We start from the raw sequence: 17,827 nt of genomic DNA on the forward strand, positions 1-17,827 counted from the left end.
TTTGGATAAATAAAAGTGCGGTGGCGACTCGAATTGTATGTTTACTTTTGGTTTAGTCAATAAACCTAAAGGTAACGAAAACCCCGCTACAATGTCATACCCTAATTTTACCCGAGTAGTTTAAAAAACTTTCGTTAAACATCCATAACCAAAGACCATGATGCATAGACTCAACTTAGAGGTATTTACTTGATCAAAACTTCATCAACCATAATCATGTCAAGATTCCTTTGGGTGGCTTCTCAAACCTTAAAATTCTTCATCCTTCATAGTTTGTTTTCAGTTTGCACAGGGTGATTGAGTCTTCCCTTGTTCATGGCCATTGATTCTAGTATAAGCTCTTGGTCCCATATAATTTCGCCCGCTTTCCTTCATCTATGCACATTTCATCTAATTACTTCAAGCACGTGGTTTATTCTTGTTTTGTTCATCTTGTGTCCGTTAATTTATGATGGTTCATTTCTAATTGATTCTTGATAAGATATAAGGTTTCATTTAAGTTTTGTATTATCCACACATGGCCAATGGTTTGGTCATGGTTCTTTCATTATTTATTCATGGATCCTTGGTTTAGGTTGTAGTCATGTTCACATGTCCATTTGCAATATATCGCATTTCAAAAGTTAAATCAAAACAGTCCCATACGACATCATTCATTCACAAACGATCCTCAAGAGTCATACTTCATTTAAACATTAATTATTCAAGGTCCGCATATACAAAGAACTACAAGTTTGACTAGTCCTACAAACAGTTGACTTCTGGTCAACTCATTGACCCGACTCAACGAACCTACATTGGTCAACATAAGACTTAATTTAATCCATCTTGTTCCATGTCTACTTTCTTTCACCCTGATTTCTTCAAGGAAAAACAAGTTATACTTGTTCATGCTATACCTACAAAATCAGCCCATGCGTACTTATGCACAATGAACACGTTCATCTTTTTTTCCCAAACATTTCAAGCCGATTCAAGCATATAGAAATATGTATGATTAGAGAATTCATACATGATGTTGTGTGTAATATCAGTATCACAAACGCCTACACCAATTGCAACTTATGAATCAAAATCACGACCATAGAGTGGGCAAATTAATTTTAAGTTACTCAACAAGGGAGAGCGTAGTGAACTTGGACCGTAAGCTGCAAACGAATCAAGTACATACTAATAAAACAATGTCCATCGCACTGCCATTCCATGGAACGTAAACCAACAATTAAAACATTTTCAGCAAGACAACAAAGTTGATCAAGTCATGAAACCTATGGGCACAACACAAGCTTGATTTACATTATGAATTCGGTAGTACAAACTCTAACTAGTATTCATTTGAAATATAAACCAAGCAATAAGAAGACAAATAGTAAACCAGCATGACTAAAGCGTGTACAAAAAAACTGAACCCATAGTTGAAACGAACTTGAAACATGTGCATACTCATTACAATATCATGGTATTTCAAATAAAGTCTCTACAAACAAGGGAATCATGCTTCAAAGTCGTGAACCACGACGTTTGACCACCGTATTTCAGAGGGTGCTACACTGCGCCTTGTCCAAGCAGTTGTGAGTCTGCAAGTCTTCTGCAGAGAAGAGGTCACCACTTGTCCTTTGTCGTATAGCTTATACCTTACAATGCATCACTACAACATCACAATGCATGAACAAAACCTACAGGAAAGGCAAACCATGAGCAAAGTAGAAGAAAATTTGGAACGACTATGTCGTGATACATGAAGATAAGATCCTAGCTACAAGGCCATAAATAATACATTGGAATCATAAGGTTAAGGTGCAGCACAGTCCAGAAATGCATCTAAAACATGAACATGCCAAGCGTATGATGAATATGGTTAGATACCTGCTATGAACTAGTCACCTAAGGCTTGCAGCTACACAGAAAGCATTGAGTGAAATCCGATCTTTTGCTCTTTTGCTGCTGCAGAATCAGGTCAGGCACACGAGCTGATATAGCAGTACACATGAGTTAACCTTGTTACCATAACCTTTGCAGAATGGCCAAGAATACTCCAAAGCACGAAAGCTAATGGGCCAATGTTTCGTACCTGCCAAAACATGAAGCAAGGAAACCAACAGAACATCATTCACCATAAAAAGGCCAGAAATAACAACAATAACAACGCACTACATTTGGAGTTTCTTTGCCTAAAAAATGAATGATAACACGAAATGCTCTCAAAGGGAATTAACAGAATTGGAATTCAAAAGCTTAACCTCTTCCTTTAAGCAGGACAGCAGCCAGTTGAAAATGATAGGTTGAAGAATGAGACAGAGAAGCCACATCAAGTAATGTTCCACCTCCTTTTAGAACAATAGCAGAGGAAGCTTCAAGACCTCTGGTGCAAGAGTCGTGTTCTAAAGGATGAAAACATCAAGACATATGTGATAACGACATCAACAGTAATTTAATGTCTTATGGAATTAACAGCTAGAAGGAAGTGAGTAAATGATACTTAGACCTTTGGCTATGACTTCTTTCTTGCACTCGAGCCAGCTACCCTGTGAACCAACGAGACAAAGTGTACCTTGACTTTGTAGCGTCAACAACCTTTCAAAGCTCAGCAGAACCCAAAACTACAACCGCACCAGTAAAAAAAAAACTGTCACAAAAAAGTCACGTTAAAATCATACACCAGTAAAAACAGAACGATTACCACAGTAAAAGCTAAAGTAAATTGTTACCGCATTGCATTTTGCATCAATGAAGAATTATCAGAGAAATTCTTACAAGCACCATGTAATCTCAAAAGTAAAGATCTCACTCACTACAGACAAAAAAAAAACAATTGGGACCACATCAATTTCTAGGACCACCAAATTTGGAGAGGATTCCTTTTGCTAACGGAATGATTCGACAAAACTTGGCCAGCTCATGATGGATAACATTGAAGAAATCTCGTACAAAACTCTATAAAAGGGGGTCTTCAATGATGGATAAGTAGGGGTGTGCAAAAAAACCCGGTTATCCATAACCAAATTGGTATCCAAATTGATCCACTTTAAAAAAACCAAACCAAATGCTAAAATAAAATTTGGTTTTGTTATTGGTTATCCAAATATAAACCGTTACCCATTATAAAAATTTGGTTTTGTTATGGGTTATCCAAATTTCACTACATGTTAAATTTTTATTTTTGTATGTTTTCATGTTTTATCACATTATAAATCAATTTTATATTTTAAATTTTTTTAAATTTTATAAAAAATTTATTTTAAAAATAAAAATCAGATTTTTTTTCTTTTCACCAAAAATATTATTTTTGGATTTTTTTCGAAAAAATTATATTTGATATTTTTTTTCAAATAAAATTATTATTTTTTTCTAAATAAAAAAGATATTTTTTATCAAAAATATTTTGTATTTTTTTCAGTAAAAAAATGGTTTTTAAAAAAATAGATTTTTTTTATTTTTTATTTATTTTCAGAATATAATTATATTATTTTCAATTTTTTTTATATATTTCTTTTCTTTTTTCTGAATATTTGTTATTTTTTTTCTAAAAAAAATTGTTTTTTTAATGTTTTTTAAATTTTAAAAGAAAAAATATTTTAAAACCTTATAAAATTTGTTTAGGAACAATTATGAGAGATTTTAGAAATTTGAACAATTTTTTGATGAGTTATTTATTTTATGAATAATTATGATTTATAGAGATATGATTCATAATTATTTTATTTTATGACCGTTTTTATATAATGCATCATACTTTGAGATTGTTTTTAATCGAGATATTATTTGTGGTGATTATAAAAGACAAACTTAAAATAATTTTTTAAAATAAATATTTTTTTATATAAAATAGTTTTATAATTAGTGAAAATAAAAAAGTTAGTTAAAAGAAAATAAAATAAGTGAAAATAAAACTATTTTTTTTTATAAAATTGGTTTTGAAATTGATTTTTTTTATGAAAATAAAAAATTGGTTTTAAAGAAATTGATTTAAAACTATTTTTTTTAAACTATTTTTTTAAAAAAAAAACTGTTTAAAACCGAACCGATTTCTAAAAAATAAATTGGTTTTATGAACTTGTTGGGATTTCACACCGAAGCTCAACAAGTTCGAGCTAAGGCACTGCTAAATCGAAACAATCGCCAGATCGATAAGGAAGAACGTGAAAGGAGAGGATTCAAAGTAGATGGAGCAAATAGAGACTAAAGAGGATTGCTTACCAGGTATGTTCGCAGCCACTGGGTATCCGTCAAAGTTGCATGAATCATCTTCTTTGTTGCTTCAAACATCATAACATTTGTATAACTCTGTTTTTCTTGCTGTGATTTGTTGTTTTCTTTTGTTGTTGATTGTCGATATGAGAGATAGATTAAGAATCTAGGCCAGACTCTTTCTTAAAGTTTCAAATCGGTAAAACTAGAACTTTCGATGGCTGGGTCCGATTGAAGGTTTGGAGGTCTTAGAGAGTGTAAATGTTTCGTGTTGGAAATTTTTTGTCGAATTTCGTGTTGCTATTTTCGAATCCGAATAAGTTTAGAATATGAACACCAAAGGGTGTTCACTAGTTTCTTTTCGAATTTTGTTTTAAGAGGAACGAAAATTGGGTGTGTGTTTAAGAGGAAGATTAGAAGTGCAGGAGAGAAAGATTTAAATTGAAATTTTATTTCTGCAGATACCCAAAGACTTAATTGTATGTTGGTTTCCTCTTAATGTTTAATTAAAAATGTTTAAATATCATATTGGGAAACGGTTGCCAAATCAAATTCCCAAGAACATCTTCACATCACTTTAAATGCCTGCTAACTGCTTTAATGTTATGCATTTTTCCAATACAATTTGGTCGGCTTTGGGATAGAGAAACGCCAGCAGCTGTACAACTGCCCTTTGGAACTTTTCATTTTCCATTGATTGTGTGTTATGGGCGGACGATCAAGTGGGCTTAAGGCCCATTCTTTTGTTTTTTTGTGTTAGCAGACTATTTGGCGTGGGGAGTCTTGGGCCTTAGGGCCCATTTCGAGTCACTCCCCCAACCCAGACCTCTGTTGGGCCCTGGTGGTTTGATTTTTAAGGTCCTATTCCCTGCTTTCCTACCACACCCCCAGTTTGTTATTTTATTTATTTATTTCATTTTTATTTAAAGTTTCTATTTAGACATTTGATTAACATAACACTTATGGTTCATAATAATCGTAAAATGTTTATCAATATGAGTTGGATTATTATCGTTGATTCGTATTTGATTTATTTATTTTGTTAGATAATTATAACCAATTAAATAGGATGATAATTGTTAAGTAATCAAAAATTCATATTCCTAAGGTGAATCCAGTCTTGGTCCAACACCAAGTATTTTTCTTCTCGAAACCTATTAAAATCGAATGCAAAATATTTAATTAAAATACTCCTTCAAACTTTTAATTCTTAATTTTTGGATGAAAAAGAGGATAGTAAGCATCTGATTCACTATCTCTCGATTGTTCGAATAATTGGTGTTCGCCATATTGCTCGGATTTTCGTCATTCAATTAAAACCCTAAAAAACTTACAAATTCAAGTCCTCTTCCTAAATTAGTATAATACTTAAAAATATTTTTATAAATTAAAACATTGGATGAAAAGGGGTATGGTAAGCGACCGCTTCACTATCTCTCGAGTCTTCGAATAATTGGCGTCCGCCATATTACTCGGATTCTCGTCATCTAATTAAAACCTTAATCATACAAATTCAAATTATTTTTCCCAAACCAATTATAATTTCTAAAAGATTTTATTTTGATAATTTAAACTTCGGATGAAAAAGAGTGGGAGGCGTTCGCCTCACCATCACTCGAATTATTGAATGATTGGCGCTCTCCATATTGCTCAAATTATCGACCTCCGATTAACATACACTAAATGAACTTGGATAAGGGAATAGGTGGCGCACGCCTCATTATTCCTCGAATAAGCAAGTAGGAGGCGCACGCCTCGCTACCCCACATATTCGATGTCCACAAACAACTTTCAATAACAATTTGAACGAAAGGGGAATAAGAGGCGATTGCCTTATTATTCCCCAAAAGATTGAACGATTGGTGTGCACCATATTGCTCAATCTTTTGTCGTTCTTCAAAAATACCAAACACATCAAACCTCTTTCATCGCCCCCGTGCGATTGAAACTCTTTTAAAAAAGAACACTATTTAATCCTTTCTAATGCGCATAACAAACTAGTGCTTAAACCTCCACCGAGAGTAGACAAGCCAACCTTTAGCCTTTAAAACGCGATCTAAATAGTCGTTCATTAAAAGACACCAACCAATCGTAGTTTCCCGAATAATGAATGATCTGACATCCTTATTGCACTATAAGGATACTTAGGCATGAGATTGTGAGATCTTGGCGAGCACACTAATAAAAAAACCTCCCTTTTCCCCCTTCTGAGGTTTCCATCCATCTCTCTTTTCAATATTTTTATCACTCGAAGAAAACAAATAACATTAACTAACATTCAAATCGCAAATTAGACTAAAAGGTTCTCGTTGAGTACAACGGACGTGAGGGGTGCTAATACTTTTTCCTTGCGTAATCGACTCCTGAACCTGAATATGGTTGCGACGACCATTATTCTATTTTTTAAAGGTTTTATCGATATTTTCCTATTCCTTCATTGGGATAAATAAAGTTTGGTGGCGACTCTGTTCGAACAATTTTTTCCGCGACCATCGCGAGGAATCGTATTTTTCGAGATACGACAAGATATAATTCAAGCGGCCAAGAAAACCTCTAACTTGCTTCTCAGTTTTGGGCGCAAGCATCTCTTGTATTGCTTTGACCTTGGTAGGATCAACTTCAATACCCTTTTAGCTGACAATAAAGCCCAATAACTTACCAGAACAAACACCAAAAGTACACTTATTGGGATTCAAGCGGAGTTTGTACTTCCTCAAACGTTGGAATAACTTCAACAAATGCTCAACATGTTCTTCTTCATCACTAGATTTGGCAATCATGTCATCAACATAGACTTCGATCTCTTTATGCATCATATCATGAAAAAGAGTGGTCATAGCTCTCTGGTATGTTGCACCAGTATTCTTTAGACCGAAAGGCATCACTCTATAACAGAATGTTCCCCAGGGTGTAATGAATGTGGTCTTCTCCATATCTTCGGGTGCCATTTTAATCTAGTTATAACCGGAAAATCCGTCCATAAACGAAAAGACTTTGAATTTAGTTGTATTGTCTACTAACATATCAATGTGTGGCAGAGGAAAATCATCTTTGGACTAGCTTTGTTCAAATCTCTATAATCGACACACATGTGGACTTTTCCATCCTTCTTCGGAACATGCAAAATATTGGTCACCCATTGCGGATATTCAGTGGTAACAAGGAAACCAACATCAATTTTCTTCTGCACTTCTTCTTTGATCTTCCCTGCCATATCAAGATGAGTTCTCCTCAATCTCTGCTTGACTGGCGGGCATTCTGGATTCAACGGCAATCTATGCTCCACAATCTCAGAATCCAAACCAGGCATGTCTTGATAGGACCAAGCAAACACATCTGAATATTGTCGAAGAAGATCAATTAACCCCTTCTTAGCTTCTGGACACAGTTATGACCCAATCTTGAATTCCTTCACATCATCCTCGAAACCCAAGTTGACTAACTCAATCTGTTCTTCGAATGGCTGAATGGCTTTTTCCTCGTGCTCGAGTAGACGAGACAATTCATCAGACATTTCTTCATCACTTTCTTCCTCAGCCTCAAACATAGGGAATTCAAAGTTTGGAGAAGGAGTTGGATCATTGTATTCAATGGTTTTATAAACCAACATGCATGATGATTTGATATTTTGATTTTAGAGAAGTGAATTGTGACCAAATATTATGCATATGGATAATTATTATTTATTTATTTATGTTTTTTGTGATTACCATTTTTAGAAAAGTAAAAAGTAAAATAAAACATCCTAGATGTGGATTAATAGAATTGCATTTTATTAATGATCAAATTGAAAGATGCCTGACAATGTTCACTTCTCCCTTAGGCATAGGAGAAGGATTTTCAAAAATAATAAAACAATTACTTATAACGATGAACAATAACAGGAACATCGACAGCGATCCAATTGTTGCAAGCTTTTCCATGCGTCACAAAATTGGTGCAGTCTTCATCTTCATCATCCTCAATCACTGCAGTTGAGTGTTGTTCATTACCATGGATGAACCCTCCGCTACGGAAACTAGGTTGCACACCTTCAACTTTGATCATAGACGACCCTTGCTGAAATCCCAAACCAGCACGATTCTTGTTCTCGGCGACCTCTACCATCCGGCCCCACTGATCAGAACTACCATTTTCAACAACCTTCTGAGCATCTTTAAAAGAGGTAATAGGTGCCTCAACTCTCTTTTCTTCAGCAATAGATAGAGCTTGGAACAGAGTTCCAATCTCATCCTCAGCTTCCACATATGAGAAATACGACAGATGACTCACTAACATCGCTTTTTCCCCACCCACAATGACGAGCTTACCATTCTTCACATATTTTAAATTTTTTATGCAGAGTGGATGTCACAGCTCCTACCTCATGTATCCATGGCCTTCCTAACAAGCAGCTATAGGCCGGGTGGATATCCATTACCTGAAAAGTACTTTGGAAATCACTCGGACCTATCTTCACTTGAAGGTCCACTTCACCAATAACAGCCTTGCGAGAACCATCAAAAGCTTTGACGATCACGCCATTGTATCTCATCGGAGCTCCTTGGTAGGATAATCTTGACAGAGTTGACTTGGGGAATACATTCAAAGAAGAATCGGTATCAACCAATACATTGGACAGTGCATCCTCCTTACAATTCATTGATATGTGTAGTGGCATATTGTGATTCCTACCCTCCTCGGGGAGTTCTTCATCATAGAAACTCAGATTATTACAGGAAGTAATGTTAGCCACAATGTGGTCAAATTGATCCACTGTCACATCATGTTCCACATAGGCTTGCTCCAATACTTTTTGCAATGCTTCTCTGTGTGCTTCAGAATTCATAAGCAGAGACAGCAATGAAATCTTGTAAGGAGTTTGGAGCAACTGCTCCACCATATTGAATTCACTCTTCTTAATCAAACGAAGCACCTCATCATTATCATTAGGCTTCATATTGCTGGATTTACCAGACTGACACTTTGGAGCACTAACCGGATTTGCTACAGGTACCTCAACCTTATTACCAACATCCTCTACATCCTTCGAGAAAACAGGACCAAACACACGACCGTTACGAATCACCTTTTCTATGTCGGCAATATTCATAACAGAATTAGTCGTAGGCAACAGGATCTCTTGACCATTCTCCATCATTGTTGTATTATACTAGTATGGAACAACTGTGTCGGATGCATACGGGATGGAGCCCGCTAACCGTATCACTAACAGCGATATCGATATGTTGATGATGTTACTGCTACTGCTATCGAACTGAATTACCATCCGCTCAGGGGTCTTAAAGACTGGCATTATCACGTTGACATCATTTATATCCCTAGATTGTTGAATCTGGATTACATTATCATCCATCAACTTCTGGATATCTCTCTTGACAACCGAACACCCACGGGGGTTCACACTGCAGATAGTACAACTATCGTGGTCGTGTTCACAATCACTAATCGTACATAGGGTCTTGCGCATTTCTACCAAAGATCGACGAATACGTTGCACATCAAACACTCAGAAACTTCTTGGATAATCATCTACCATATTAACAGAGGGATTACCATGAGCAGGCAATGGGTTAGCTTTCATAATTGGCACACGGTCCTCAAAAAAAATTCTAAGTGTCAAGCCATATGTTCAATTATTCCACCTTGGCTAACTTTTTATGTGAGCTTCAAATGAGAAAAGTGTCTTCATAAAAGTTGTAGCTCTTTAAAAAAAACCTTCAAAATGGTCATAAATTTGACCTTATTTGGATTTGGGATGAATGAGTTATGCATTTTTGAAGTTGAGGAAAATCACTTGTTCAATGGTATTGGTCCAAAATGACCTATAATGTATCCTCATAGCACATGCTCATAAAAGTTGAATTAGCTCTTCCTCCAAACCTAAAAGTTGAAGTAGACACCTTTAATTTGATTATGAAACTTGGAAATATTTCATATCATAAAAATTGAGCAAGTTATGGCCTTGGGAAGTTGGACTCCAAATTAGGGTTTAGACAAAATGACCTATAATCTTTCAACATAAGAAATGACTTTCCAAGAAAAAATAGCTCTAGACCTCTACATGAAAGTTGTTTGGAATGTCATTTAGAGTAACTTTTATCTTGGAAACATTTTCATATGATAAAAATTGTAGTAGATATGGTCTAGGTGACCCCAATTTTGATCAGATGAATTCCTCTGGTCAACCTCCAGCAACCACCTTGCTAACTTGCAATCCTATTGACTTTTTGGACTCATGGGAGATCATATCTGAATAAGATGACTAAATTTGAAGTGTCCCTTGAAATATTTGATCAATTGGTGAAGAAGCTTGATGAAGAAGTTACATAAGATACCCAGATGAACTAGGGTTTCCAAGGCAAACCAATTCCAAACTCTTGAAGAATTTTTGATCAAAATAACATGTAGAAATAATGGGGACTCATATATGATGCTTAGAGCCGTTGTGGATCATTATTGGTTGAGCTCTTAGTAATGAGGGTCTTAAACCCTAGATGTGAACTTGATAGATCAAAGGTGATCAAGTGCCCTACCTACAAAAGAGTTAGGCAAATGCAAAGACATATTTTTGGTAGTTTCGTTAGGAAATGATAAAATAAAGAGTATGATACAATCACATGGTGCTTGGTGATCTCTCCCAATACAAACCCAATGGATGAGAGGGGGAAAGAGGATGCCAAGGTGTGATCCCAATGCCAATGCATATGATGAGATAGCATGAGGGATCTTAGGGTCAAAATTGGGGTCTTACAAATAGCATATTCTTTATTTCCAGTTTCGTCTTGCTGACCAAGAACACAACCCATACTTTCATCAAGCACAATCAGATACATGATCAACGGTCTTCCTTCAACAGGTGGAGACAGAATCGGAGGCTCAAGCAGATATTTTTTGATACTGTCAAAAGCTTTCTGGAAATCTTCGGTCCAATCATAAGACTGATCTTTCCAAAGAAGCTTGAATATAGGCGCACACGTGGTAGTCATGTGCGAAATGAATCTTGAGATATGTCTGTAAGATCCTAATTTTGATCCTAAGATCCCTCATGGCATCATGTTATTGCACAAGTGCATTGCCTCAAGGATCATAGCATGGTTGGCTTCTTAACCCTAGGGTTGGGACTTGTTTGAGTGTTTTGAGATCACCAAGCCTGCTTGTATTGTATATTATTGCTTTTCTTATTTGATTACTAACCAAAAGCACAAAAATATGTCACTAACTCTTTTTGTTTTGAAGCTCAAGTGATCATGTGCTCCACAATGCTCCTAGGAGGCTCCTAAGCCCAATCAAATGGCTAGATGAAGATGAGAAAAAGCATGAAAATGGTCCACAAAGCTCCTAATCATCACATATGTCTCCCAAGTATCTCAATTTGCCAATTTGATCAAGATAAACCAAAGGGCTTGAAGATTGTCTCCCAAGGAAACCCTAATTTCACTGTGCTTTGAATGTGACTTGCCCATGAAGCAATCTCGACCATTTGCGCTTCACTTGATCTCAGCAAGCTTTTGCATTCATCATTGGCCCTTCCGCACGCTTGCACAGGCCCATGCATCCAAATTCAAAATGCCATGCACATGAAAGAAGCGTGGGGTTCAACCACATTCAGTTATAAATAGAGGAAACACGAGCTTCATTCATGAACCTTTTGGAGATCCAAATTGCTGCAGAAGTGAAACCATAGCCATACCAAAGGAATTTACTCAAAAAAATCACACTTTCGAGCTTGAAATTTAGTATCATTAGCTGAATTTTAAAGCCTAATTCCTTATCCTTTCACTTCCACTACATCCATAGATCAAAGAGGAGCAAGGAACTTGGAGGACTCGTGGCCAGAAGTGCTTCAATTCAAAGGTTATTTCTCAAACTTTTTGGATCTAGAACTCTTAATTCAATGTAGTATCCTTGTGTTTCTGTGGTTTTCTGAAGTCCTCACACTTGAGGCAACCTTGTGATGTTTTCAACTTTCCATTTTATGAACGTTTAGTCTGAACACCATGATTTTCTCCTTCACATTTCTCTCAATATAGGAAGAGTGAAGGAGATCCATTGGTACAATGATGATCTCCATCACACGAGCTTCATTTCCATGGCCTTGTTTTTAATTTTCATTGAGATTTTATTTCCTGCAACCGGTGGCCAGAATTTGTTGTTTGGCCGGAGAAGATGGTGCTTTCCACCACCACCACCACCACGTGTGCATCCTCCTGGCCCTTGGATTTGGTTTCCACGTTCTAATCTTGATCATCCATTGTAATTACTTCATTTAATGCATGTTGTTGCGCGTTTGACTCAAGCACACCGTGTTCTCTGTGATCTGGACCATCCATGAGTGCCACGTCAATTAATGAATGCATCATGTGGCTGAGCTTTTTTCCATTTATTCCATTTTCTTTTTATTTTCAGTTAATTCATTTGATTTTCAAAAATTCATTAAAAATTCATTCGAAGTCAGAAAAATAGGAGACTAATTCCAAAAAAAATCTTGAAAAATCTAGTTTCATATTATGATTTTTAATTATTTTTGTGACTTCATTTGATATTTTTTATGAATTACTTGTTTTTTAATAGTTTAAATTCATTTTAAAATACTTTCTGACTTTTAAAAAATCCAAAAATATTTTCATAGCATTTGTGGATCATGATAAGTAAATGAAAAATGGTCTCATCAATTTCTTATTGGATTTGAGATTATTTGAGATTTTAATTCATATTATGTTATTTTTAATTATTTTAATTGATTTTAAATACTTTCTGGTTTCAAAAATTGGTGAAAAAATTAGTCAAAACTTGTTTGACTATGTTGAACCTATGAGAATTTAATTTGACTCATTGAAGTTGTTTTGAATTGAATTTGAGGTTTGACCTTATTTGTTTATTTTTTATTTGCATTTTATTTTAATTCAAAAAATACCAAAAAAATATTGTTGACTTCTTGACTTGTTATCTTCATTTCTATTTTGTTTGGTGTTGATTGATGTTGATTTGATTCACATTTGATCAATTGGATTTGGTTGTTGTCCTCTTTTTCCCTCCCTTTCATCTTCATCCCTTTCTTTCCATCATTGGCCAATGAGTTAAAGTCTTGAAGTTTGTCTTGACAAATGAGGAGTTTAACCTTCTTTGATCCAAACCAAACTCAACTTGATTCATGATCAAGTGAGTTGTTTTGTGTCCAAGATAGGTTGCTTCTTGGTCAAGCAAATAACTAAAAGTCCATACAAGGCCCTTCCCCCTTTTTTGTTTGGCATGGCAAGTTTATGGAGCCTGGCTTACTAGTCATGATCTCTAACTTGTGTTCTTTGCCTATATTTTTATTGACCGACCTCAGATAGGTGTGACTACTACATTAGTCCACTTACGATTGCTTAACATAGCGATACATTGTATTATGACAAGCTAACATAACCTTACTAACTACTAACTTTAATTTGAGCTTTTAATTTCTTGCCATTTACTTTTAGTGCCATTTATTTCTTGCTCATTATTCATATTGCTTTTCATTTTGCTCACTTGAGCACATATTTTATGTTTATGTCATTTTTCTTTTGCTCATTTGAGCCCATTATTGTGTAAATATATATTGCTATTTTGTGTTGCTTTGTGTTTGTTTTGTGTGAACCGGATGCAAAAGGAGAAAGGACTTAGAATTAGGACTTACCTATGCTTAAAAGGAGTTCAAGAGCAACTAGGCCTCATGCCTTTAGAATGCAAAATTTATTGAAGAGCAACTAGGCCTCATGCCTTTAGAATGCTAAAATTCAAAGTTGATCTCAAAGGACTTCTCCTCCAAACTTATTATTTGTCCATTCCCCTTATTGTGTTGTGAACTTTTTGATGTTTGCTTTTGTGTGATAGGGATCTCATCTTAAGATTGTGAAAAGAGGACCATTGTCATGAGTAGCCAAGTTAAGAGCCAAGCCAATTGGAGATCCTGGGAGCTTGAATTTAATTTGTCTGGTTGCTTGTTTGTGTACTAAGTCCAAAGGAAAGGAGCATCTTGAGTCATCTCTATGACTTCAAGAAAAGGAACTCCAAGGGTTTATCGTTTCCCTCTTATCTTTGTATGTTTTAGGACTAGCCCTTCTCTTCTTCTCCCCACTCTAACCAAGCCAAAAACCATTTTCAAAACTTTGACTTTGTTTCAAATTAGAAACCTAGGCCTTAAGCCTTTGACTTTTTCCAAATCATTTTTATAAATACTCGTTGTGAATAAACATTAATCTAACTTTGACCTCATTTTGTAAATAACTTTAACTTGTAAATACAACCCATTTCAAGTTGTTTTGTGGCTCCAATGTCCACTTTGTCAAAACCTTTTTAAAACATTAGTCATAGGTTTGAGTTATCATAGTGGTTGATGTAAATCTCACCTCATCCTTAGTGATTGGATTATAAGTCTTCCATGCTTATTATAGGGTTAACCCCTCACTAGCATGTTAAAGCCTTCCTCACATGGTGGATTGTTGGTTTAGGTTGAGTTTTCTCCCTTTGATAGCAAAAGACCTTAAGGCTTTTGATTAAAATCAATTCACCCATCTTTGAGATTTTTACCCCGAACTATGAGGTTTTGATCCTCCTTTGTGATGGTATGTACACAATGGGTTCATCCATTCAAACAACAGAATTTGTAAATATAATCTATTCTTTTCTCATCCCTCCAATCTTTTTGCCCACATCTTTTCACAAATACCAACCTACAACACATATTTGCAAAAAGGGTTCCCTTAGAGTACTAAGGATGTTTTGGGTGCGTAAAACCTTCCCATTTCATAACCAACCCCCTTACCTAGATCTCTGACATTTTTATTAGTTTTTGATTTGAAAAAACTCTTACTTGGCTTTTGTTCGCTTTTTAGCCTTTCTTTTGGATAAATAAAAGTGCGGTGTCGACTCGAATTGTATGTTTACTTTTGGTTTAGTCAATAAACCTAAAGGTAACGAAAACCCCGCTACAATGTCATACCCTAATTTTACCCGAGTAGTTTAAAAAACTTTCGTTAAACATCCATAACCAAAGACCACGATGCATAGACTCAAAACTTAGAGGTATTTACTTGATCAAAACTTCATCAACCATAATCATGTCAAGCTTCCTTTGGGTGGCTTCTCAAACCTTAAAATTCTTCATCCTTCATAGTTTGTTTTCAGTTGCACAGGGTGATTGAGTCTTCCCTTGTTCATGGCCATTGCTTCTAGTATAAGCTCTTGGTCCCATATAATTTCGCCCGCTTTCCTTCATCTATGCACATTTCATCTAATTACTTCAAGCACGTGGTTTATTCTTGTTTTGTTCATCTTGTGTCCGTTAATTTATGCTGGCTCATTTCTAATTGATTCTTGATAAGACATAAGGTTTCATTTAAGCTTTGTATTATCCACACATGGCCAATGGTTTGGTCATGGTTCTTTCATTATTTATTCATGGATCCTTGGTTTAGGTTGTAGTCATGTTCACATGTCCATTTGCAATATATCGCATTTCAAAAGTTTAATCAAAACAGTCCCATACGACATCATTCATTCACAAACGATCCTCAAGAGTCATACTTCATTTAAACATTAATTATTCAAGGTCCGCATATACAAAGAACTACAAGTTTGACTAGTCCTACAAACAGTTGACTTCTGGTCAACTCATTGACCCGACTCAACGAACCTACATTGGTCAACATAAGACTTAATTTAATCCATCTTGTTCCATGTCTACTTTCTTTCACCCTGATTTCTTCAAGGAAAAACAAGTTATACTTGTTCATGCTATACCTACAAAATCAGCCCATGCGTACTTATGCTCAATGAACACGTTCATGTTTTTTTCCCAAACATTTCAAGCCGATTCAAGCGTATAGAAATAGGTATGATTAGAGAATTCATACATGATGTTGTGTGCAATATCAGTATCACAAACGCCTACACCAATTGCAACTTACGAATCAAAATCACGACCATAGAGTGGGCAAAGTAATTTTAAGTTACTCAACAAGGGAGAGCGTAGTGAACTTGGACCGTAAGATGCAAACGAATCAAGTACATACTAATAAAACAATGTCCATGGCACTTCCATTCCATGGAACGTAAACCAACAATTAAAACATTTTCAGCAAGACAGCAAAGTTGATCAAGTCATGAAACCTATGGGCACAACACAAGCTTGATTTACATTATGAATTCGGTAGTACAAACTCTAACCAGTATTCATTTGAAATATAAACCAAGCAATAAGAAGACAAATAGTAAACCAGCATGACTAAAGCGTGTACAAAAAAACTGAACCCATAGTTGAAACGAACTTGAAACATGTGCATACTCATTACAATATCATGGTATTTCAAATAAAGTCTCTACAAACAAGGGAATCATGCTTCAAAGTCGTGAACCACGACGTTTGACCACCGTATTTCAGAGGGTGCTACACTGCGCCTTGTCCAAGCAGTTGTGAGTCTACAAGTCTTCTGCAGAGAAGAGGTCACCACTTGTCCTTTGTTGTACAGCTTATACCTTACAATGCATCACTACAACATCACAATGCATGAACAAAACCTATAGGAAAGGCAAACCATGAGCAAAATAGAAGAAAATTTGGAACGACTATGACGTGATACATGAAGATAAGATCCTAGCTACAAGGCCATAAATAATACATTGGAATCATAAGGTTAAGGTGCAGCACAGTCCAGAAATGCATCTAAAACATGAACATGCCAAGCGTATGATGAATATGGTTAGATACCTGCTATGAACTAGTCACCTAAGGCTTGCAGCTACACAGAAAGCATTGAGTGAAATCCGATCTTTTGCTCTTTTGCTGCTGCAGAATCAGGTCAGGCACACGAGCTGATATAGCAGTACACATGAGTTAACCTTGTTACCATAACCTCTGCAGAATGGCCAAGAAGACTCCAAAGCACGAAAGCTAATGGGCCAATGTTTCGTACCTGCCAAAACATGAAGCAAGGAAACCAACAGAACATCATTCACCATAAAAAGGCCAAAAATAACAACAATAACAACGCACTACATTTGGAGTTTCTTTGCCTCAAAAATGAATGATAACACAAAATGCTCTCAAAGGGAATTAACAGAATTGGAATTCAAAAGCTTAACCTCTTCCTTTAAGTCGGACAGCAGCCAGTTGAAAATGATAGGTTGAAGAATGAGACAGAGAAGCCACATCAAGTAATGGTCCACCTCCTTTTAGATCAATAGCAGAGGAAGCTTCAAGACCTCTGGTGCAAGAGTCGTGTTCTAAAGGATGAAAACATCAAGACATATGTGATAACGACATCAACAGTAATTTAATATCTTATGGAATTAACAGCTAGAAGGAAGTGAGTAAATGATACTTAGACCTTTGGCTATGACTTCTTTCTTGCACTCGAGTCAGCTACCCTATGAACCAACGAGACAAAGTGTACCTTGACTTTGTAGCGTCAACAACCCTTCAAAGCTCAGCAGAACCCAAAACTACAACCGCACCAGTAAAAAAAACTGTCACAAAAAAGTCAGGTTAAAATCATACACCAGTAAAAACAGAACGATTACCACAGTAAAAGCTAAAGTAAATTGTTACCGCATTACATTTTGCATCAATGAAGAATTATCAGAGAAATTCTTACAAGCACCATGTAATCTC

At 35.8% G+C, this 17,827-nt stretch overlaps 1 long non-coding RNA gene across 1 annotated transcript; it reads right to left on the minus strand.

Moving 5' to 3' along the window:
• Positions 1–1,206: 1,206 nt before the first annotated feature.
• On the minus strand, positions 1,207–2,166 carry LOC127107036 (uncharacterized). Its single transcript, XR_007795611.1, has 2 exons — positions 1,867–2,166; positions 1,207–1,676 (listed from the first exon to the last, which is right to left on the minus strand). It is a non-coding gene; the product is annotated as an uncharacterized LOC127107036 (long non-coding RNA).
• Between the last annotated feature and the right edge of the window lie 15,661 nt (positions 2,167–17,827).

This window comes from Lathyrus oleraceus, chromosome 7, assembly GCF_024323335.1.
Source record: "Lathyrus oleraceus cultivar Zhongwan6 chromosome 7, CAAS_Psat_ZW6_1.0, whole genome shotgun sequence".
NCBI lineage: Eukaryota > Viridiplantae > Streptophyta > Magnoliopsida > Fabales > Fabaceae > Lathyrus > Lathyrus oleraceus.